The sequence below is a fragment of the Petromyzon marinus genome, unplaced genomic scaffold (assembly GCF_048934315.1).
Source record: "Petromyzon marinus isolate PM22_M1 ecotype Great Lakes invasive population unplaced genomic scaffold, UKy_Petmar_22M1.pri1.0 PM_Scaffold_25, whole genome shotgun sequence".
Classification (NCBI taxonomy): Eukaryota; Metazoa; Chordata; class Hyperoartia; order Petromyzontiformes; family Petromyzontidae; genus Petromyzon; species Petromyzon marinus.
In genome coordinates, this window is record NW_027423224.1 from 349,851 (window position 1) to 357,643 (window position 7,793).

Consider the following 7,793-nt stretch of genomic DNA (forward strand, 5'->3'; position numbering starts at 1 on the left):
TTCATGAGGCCATTCACATATACAAGCACAGAGACAATTTCAACCGAGAAGATGGATTCAGGCTTAGTAACCACTGGAAAGATGTTTTAAATCATTTCTGTTCTTAATTAATTGTATTTTTACGATGACCTTCAGACCGCAGCTCTTTCGCCAGCATTGCCTCTTAATACCTCTCACATCACGGTTAATGGTATAGTTTTACAATATGAAGCATACTAGGGCCTCGCAGCTGTCTCTCTCCCCCTCCTCTGTTCCGACCATGGACGAACTCGTCCGTCTGAACGGGGCCCGTAGCTATCCGTGGTGCTGAAATTTGAGGGTAAGAATCCACCCATTTTTTCGCCATATAGCATTGTGATATATAACTACTTATTGTTGGTAGCTTAGCTGATTGGAGAATATAGAGTTTATTGATAACATGAAGGTAATTTATATTTTAGTTTTTATTGGTTCACTATATAGTACTGTGAATAGCTCAGATGTGTAGTCATTTCTGTGACCAGTCACTAGCTAATCACTCAGTTGTTTCAATGCTGGATTCGCCTAGTTATTTCAATGCTAAATTCTCCTGTTTGATTTGTACTAAGGGCCTCGGTGAATGTGTATGCTCTGACTTTAACGTAGCTATTTCTGCAGCAGGTACAAGCTCTATTTCTGCAGCAGGTACAAGCTAATCACTCAGCTATCTCAATGCTAAATTCTATGCTAATTCCATTTTCAAGATGTGTATGCCTTAACTTAGCTATTTCAATGCTAAATTCTATGCTAATCCCTTTAACAATGGGTGCCTCTGCGGGTGTGTATGCTTTAACTTTAACATAGCTATTTCTGTGACCAGTCACAAGCTAATCATTCAGCCATTTCAATGCTAAATTATATGCTAATTCCTTTGTCAAGGCGCTTTGTTCCTCTCACACAGCTTAAAGACCGTATCTGAACGTGGCTCTTTCACTCCAGCGCTGTCCTACCAGACAGTCTCGCCCCCTTCACCTGATGAAGGCCGCTTGTGTTGTGGCCGAAACGTCGTGAGAATATTATTGTGTTATTTTATTTTATCAATTTATTATTTTATTATCATTCTACGTGACTTTACCGAAAGAACCAAAGAAGAGAAATTAATACGACATTAGCATAATTTATACGCATGATTACCCAAATTAACATAATTGCAGATAAATTATGCACATTTCTAACTTCATTTAATGGTAATATTTTCATCAAATTTTCATAACCCACATATACAACAACCTCCACATCGTCCTGCCATCCGTCGACAAAGACGACTTGTCTTCTCTCAAAGTTTCAATATGCATCCAGGCGCACCTGCTCTTGCAACGACATGAGGGGTTGGCGGTGTATTCTGCGCCTAGTGAGATGCATGATACACCCGAAGATGTGGTGCCCATCCAAGCCTGTGCTTCAACCCAAGGCGGAGGCTGGCGGGGGGGATGGCATGGTGTGACAGGATGAACAACTTCGACGGCAAGATACCTCTCCTCATCCTGAGAGCGGGCACCACAGTCATCCACCTGACTGTCCACCACTCCAATGCACCCGAAGGCGAGTCGCCTTCGGCTCCCGAATCCACCTCACTCATCACGTTCGGTCGGTTTTCATTCCCGTCGTGTGTCGGTGAATGAGGGTTCAGATTTTGCTCAGGCTGACTGGCCGCTCCAACCGGGTCGGTGATCGGAGTTGGTCCATAGAGCGATTGCTGTGACCGCAGGTTCATCCACTGTTATCGGATTGATAGAGGGGGTTGAAATCAGAATGTTCGTCGATACTGGTGCATCCGCGACTATCATTTCCAAGTTGATTTTTAACATTCTGCCCCCTAAATGTCGTACCCTATGTCCCGTCAGGGTTGCTCATTGGGCCTCACTGGGAAAATAACAGCGGAGGTGTGTATCGGAGGTATCAAATTGACGGGGCCAGTTCTTGTATCAACGTCCCTTGCTGTTCCTTGCTTGCTCAGGACTGACTTCTTGAGGAAGATGCCCCTGAAAATGTTTATTGATCAAGGTTCCCTTGAGTTACCATTGGGCCATTGAATGGCCTTTTGACTTCTCCCACTCGATTGTTCTTTGCCAACGCTACTGTACAAGCGCTTGCGAGTAAGACCGTAAAGATTCCCCCCAGCACACAAATGTTGGTTCCTTTACGATTGCGCAAGCCGCTAGACCAGGAGGCGACTGAGGGGGGAATTCTTCTAGGATCCTCAAACAAAGACATTCGTGGTTTGCCGTTGGTGGGGGCCCAAACTATCATATCCAATCACCAGGAACCGCTCATTCAAGTCCTGAATGCAGGGTTGGACATGTTTGTCATTCAGGAGGGCACCGTGCTAGCTCATGTGTCGTCCATGCTTCACGAGGGAAACATCATTGGCGGTGTGGGGGTCACGTTGAATACGAAGCCGCAACAGGTTTCTTATGAAAAGTGGATGGATACGCTTTGTTCTGAAAATTCCGAATTGTATGAGTCCCAGTCACCACATCGATATGGGCGACGCCGCTCCCATCCAGCAGAACCCCTACCGGCTGAGCCCTAAGGAAAAAGAACACGTACAGCTGGCAGTTGATGAAACGTTGGCCGCCAATATTATCTCACAGTCCACCAGCCCGTGGGGAGCCCCGATTGCTCTTGTTAAAAAGCAGGATGGTAGTTTGCACTTCTGTGTTGACTTCCGTAAGCTTAATACGATCTCTGTAGCTGACCCGTACCCTCTTCCTCGGATGGACGATTCCCTGGACGCTCTCGCAGAGGCATATTATTTTTCGACTATTGACCTATCTTGATTTTCGCAGTTGCCCTTGAATGAATCCTCTAAACCTAAGACAGCTTTTTGCACATCACAAGGCTTAATTGAATTAAATCAGCTTCCGATGGGTCTTCACTCCACTCGGCTACGTTCCAACGATTGACGGAACTAGTTCTGGCAGGCCTTCAGTGGGACTCATGCCTAATATATCTGGATGATGTTATCGTTTTTAGCCGTACGTTTAAAAAACATCTGGAATGGTTACATGCTGTCTTTCTTAACATGCCTGCGGCGAATCTCAAATTTAAACTGCAGAAGTGTCAACCTGCTCTAAAACTGGGTTCGGTATCTTGGCCACATAGTCAGTAAATCAGGGATAGCGATGGACCTGAACAAAACCACATGTGTCCGTACTTGGCTGACCCCCACGTCGGTGGGGAAGGAGGTGCAGAGTTTCATTGGATTTGCATCCTATTACCGCCGTTTTGTCACCGGGTTTGCCATGATCGCCAAACCTCTCCACGCCCTGACGGCAAAAGGTCAGAAGTTCCATTGAGGGGAGTAGGAGGAGGGCACATTTGTTGTGCTCTGGGATGGCTTGGTGAACGCCCCTCCCCTCCACTACCCCGACTTTTCCTTGCCGTTCATCCTTGATACGTATGCTAGCAACACCGGAATTGGCGCTGTTCTGTCTCAAGTCGTTATGGCATGGAAAGTGTTGTAGTATATGGCAGCAGAGTGATGTCTCCGGCGGAACTTTTGGCAACTGTTTTTTTTATGCAACAGTATCGCGCCTATCTTTATGGCAGACGCTTTGATATGCTCTCTGGCCATGCAGCGCTACAGTACGCGCTGCATATTGAGCAACCATCTGACCAATTTTCATGTTGGTTGGAAGTCCTCCAGGACTATTCCTTTACTGTTTCCTTTTGTAAAGGTACCCAACACACGAACGCGGATGCCCTGTCGCGATTATCAACGAGCGACGGGTGAACGTGTTTCTCGGGCCGGGGCGCTGTAAGGCACCTGCTGAGGACTCGCCTCGTCCCCTTCCGGCATTGGCTGAGGTTGACATCTCTGAGGAAAGCCGACGGTCCTGTGGTGCATGACGCCGTTATTGGCATGAACCATGCAGACTTCGGACGCCTTCAGGTGGAAGACGCTTCCCTGTTCAAGTTACAACGCCATGTCAAGGAGGTGGACGGGGGTGGGAATCGATGGGGTGTAGCCTCTGTCATCCTCAGAGGCAGATTGCTCATGCATTGGAATAGAGGGTTGACACGTTACAACATTGTCGTGCCTAATGCCTTACGGAGTAAAGTCATCTGGGCTGTGCATGAGCGACTGTTGCACCTTGGGGTGCATAAGATGCTAGCCACACTTAAGCTCGACTTTTTCTGGCCTGGCATGGTGGAAGATGTCGCTATTGTATTCAAGGGGTGTGTGCAGTGTGCATGGCGGAAACCCCCGTCCAAACTCTGCTGTCCACCATTGCAATCCATTCAGGTTTCCCGCATAAATGAGCTGGTCGCTCTTGTTATCCTTGGTCCATTTCCTACCACCCCTCGTGGCAATAAGTATTTACTGGTGGGCGTCGAATATTTTGGCCGATGGCTTGGCCGCCGCCCAACCAATCGGATGTGGCCATCACCGAGGCATTCCTTGATTGCTATGTGATGGACAAGGAAAGCCCTGAGCATCTTCTGACCGATCAGGGCAAGGAATTTTCTTCAAAATTGCTGCGGGAGGTGTACGACTTGTTGGGAACAAATAAAATACGAACGTCACCATACCACCCTCAGACGGATGGAATGGTGGAGCGGCTGCAGAGGACTCTGACCTCCATGTTGAGCCATCAGGTCAGTGAGTCCCAGCTTGACTGGGACTTCCATGTTACCGGGGTCCTGGCTGCCTATAGAATGGCCCCTCACCCATCCACCGGCTTCTCACCATTTTTTTAATGTATGGAAGAGAACACGACCCCCAGATTGATGTCCAATTATGTGCCGAGCTAAACAAGGCTAAATCTTAAATTTCGGAGTCCATGCGCTTTACTCTTCAGAGGCTTTCAGAAGCACGCGAGGCTTCCAGAGAAAATTCCAATTCGTACCAATTGTCAAATGAGCAGCTGAGGGGTCTCCATCTTTCCAGACATGAGTGGGCTTCAGGCGGCAGAGCCTGGCTGCACTGTCCCCACATACTGGTGGGTACATCACCGAAATTGTTTAAACCCTGGAGGGGGCCGTTTGGCGTGATTTGGGTCGTTTGGCTCCAGTGTGAAAAAAATTTGCTTGGGTCGGCGGAGTTGGTTTGTACATCCCTCTCGCCTCAAGCCTTTCATCACGCTGCGTGAATTCATCCCATCTACACTACACAGGGGCCAAGTGTCAGATGTGTCTGGCGAGCTGAGGTGTGTACCCACTGAGGTTGGTCCTCAGGGGAGTCATGTGATCCCATCCTCAAATTCCGCACGTTTAACATCCCCCAAGCCGCCACCTGCGCCGTCTTAACAAGCTTCGGGAGCGGAAGGCTCGTCTGCCCAGCGACTGCTTTTTGCTCGATGGGACATTTTGAAATTCCCCCTGCGACCCGCGAGGAGAGTACGCCCACCTCTCCTGGTAGCCTGGCCACAAGGACTCGATCAAAGACTCATCGGTTTTGTATATATTGTATATATTGTATAGATGGGTTGAAGTATTTATTTGTTGGTGCACACTAACGGGTTGTTTGTTTTGTTCTTTTATTGAAGGGGGAGTTGACAAAGGGGCCCCAAGTGAGGGCTAGGGGGGTCACGTGGTTGGGATCCAGATCCTGCTCGAGGATTCTGTAAGGTGGTCGTGACCAAGGGTGGAGCCAGCCACGCCGCAGAGAATATAAGCCGGGTCCCGAGAGGGACCAGGGTTGTTGTTGTTGTTCATCCTGGAAGAAACATTCGTCGACGGTCTACGTTCTATGATCTACGTTCTCCATTCAATGAGTCTCCAACACGTGTACCTGGACCCGAGCTGTTGGTCCCGGTCTGTAGTAGCTAGTTACGTTGTAGTTAGTGTAGTTAGCCTGGTGGTCACCACCATAGGTTGTTATTCTAAGGGGAAGTTACCCTGTGTGTTGGAGTTAAATAAATGTGTTGCCTCCAAGTCTACGTCTGCGACTCAGTTGAACTCACTACACATTTACAACTTAGAGCATTATTACTACAGCTATCAGTCAGCCCTGATGGTTTCCACCTTATCACTCCACAATTAGTTTGTCCCAATCTCGTCCACCTTGTTCTTTGTGCATCCCCGGGCAAGTGCGGAGATCGCGGGCCTTGCTCCCCTAATATACCCCCTTGGCCCCGCCCCTATCAGACAGTGCCCCCACTCCACTGTGGCAAGTGTATTGTTTATTGGATAATTTATTATCATCAATACAGTACCTTTCGGCCACCTGTTTCTAATTATCTCAAAGTGTACGCTCTAGAACTTTCTCTTTACAGTCCCCTACACAAATACAATGTCACTGCTTATAGTCAACACATCTTCTATCCTCTCACATATATTCCTTCTGCATTCTCCAATCCGTACTCACCAACAACGTGAATTATGATGAAAAAGCAACAATCGACAACTCACTTGGCATTGAAAAACCCTCTCCCAGCCTTGTTGTGATCAATTATTTTCCTGATCCTGTTCAGGTAATGCTATGAACAATTGTATATTTCTCTGTGCACTTGCACCATCCTGGATCCATGGTACCACCGTCAAATAATCATTGCAAATTCATCACCTTAATACAGCAGTGACATTTTTCCTACGGTGTTGAAGTAGACAGTGCCTCCAACTGATGAAGCAATTACATTTTGAGCATTCCAGATGTTGGCTCTACAGATATCCATAGATTTACAGACGTTCGGATTACGGAATTTCGCGTTCATGCAATTGACAAGTTATGGACATTTTTCTATTTACGAAATCGAATTTCCATGTTAACGAAATTTTACACGGCACACGCCATGAAAGCATCAAAGAAGAAGCACCCAGGAGGATGCGTCATCCATCCGCGACACTGTCACAGTATATCCCTACAGCTAACCAGTAACGCCTCACATCGCCTTTCTAGGCATTCCAACATGCAGATCGTTTGGTGAGTTCCCTTAAAAGTATGGATCCTTGCAGTCGCGAAAGCTTGAAATCTAGAATTAATTATTAGTCTTAAATTAGTTATTTTTCAATCTTCTTAACATTTATGTACTTTCTTATTATTTCTTATTTGTCAATATGTGAACAATTTTTGGTTAGGAGTGGGGTGGAATGATTGCCTGAAACTCATCCCTAATTTTTTGTATTGAATATAATGGGAAAATATTTTCTGATCACGAAATTTTGATTTAAAAATTGTGTTTGACTCAAGAACTCATCCATTTCTTAATTCGACGGATGCCAGTATTATGCAGGGTGTTCTCAGGCTCATGTCTAATCTGACATTATCATGTTGGAGGACTTCTGACATCCGACTGACGACGTTCATGATGGTCATGGCCTTTCTTTTAGTGATCAGAAAAACACTTTGTATCAGTTCAATACTGTAAAATACAGTAATTGAGAAAAAAAGGCAATCGGAGGGGTAACTATCTCGTAAATATTAAAAATGAAATATCTTTGTTTAAAAGAGCCTGCGGCAGTGGCACCAGGTCAATGGCAATTATGAATGCCTATCATAGTTGGCACTTTCCAAGGAATAGCTCATGTTAATGTCCCACAAAGAGGTACTCATCAACTCCAGAGGGATGAAAGGATGATTCAGTACCTTATCGAGATATTATCTTATGATCTTTAATGCTAGCTTTCTGTCTTATTGGACCCCTCACCCTCCAAAAACTATTGACAATGGCCATCAAAATCATTTGGAACAATATGACATGGTTCAAACGAATAACTGCCCACTGGAAGCATTTCTGAAGACAACAGATGAATAATTTAGAGAATGCAGAAATCTCTTGTCAACCTTAATTCACTGTGTTCCACTAAATCTTCTCATCTCAACTAATTTT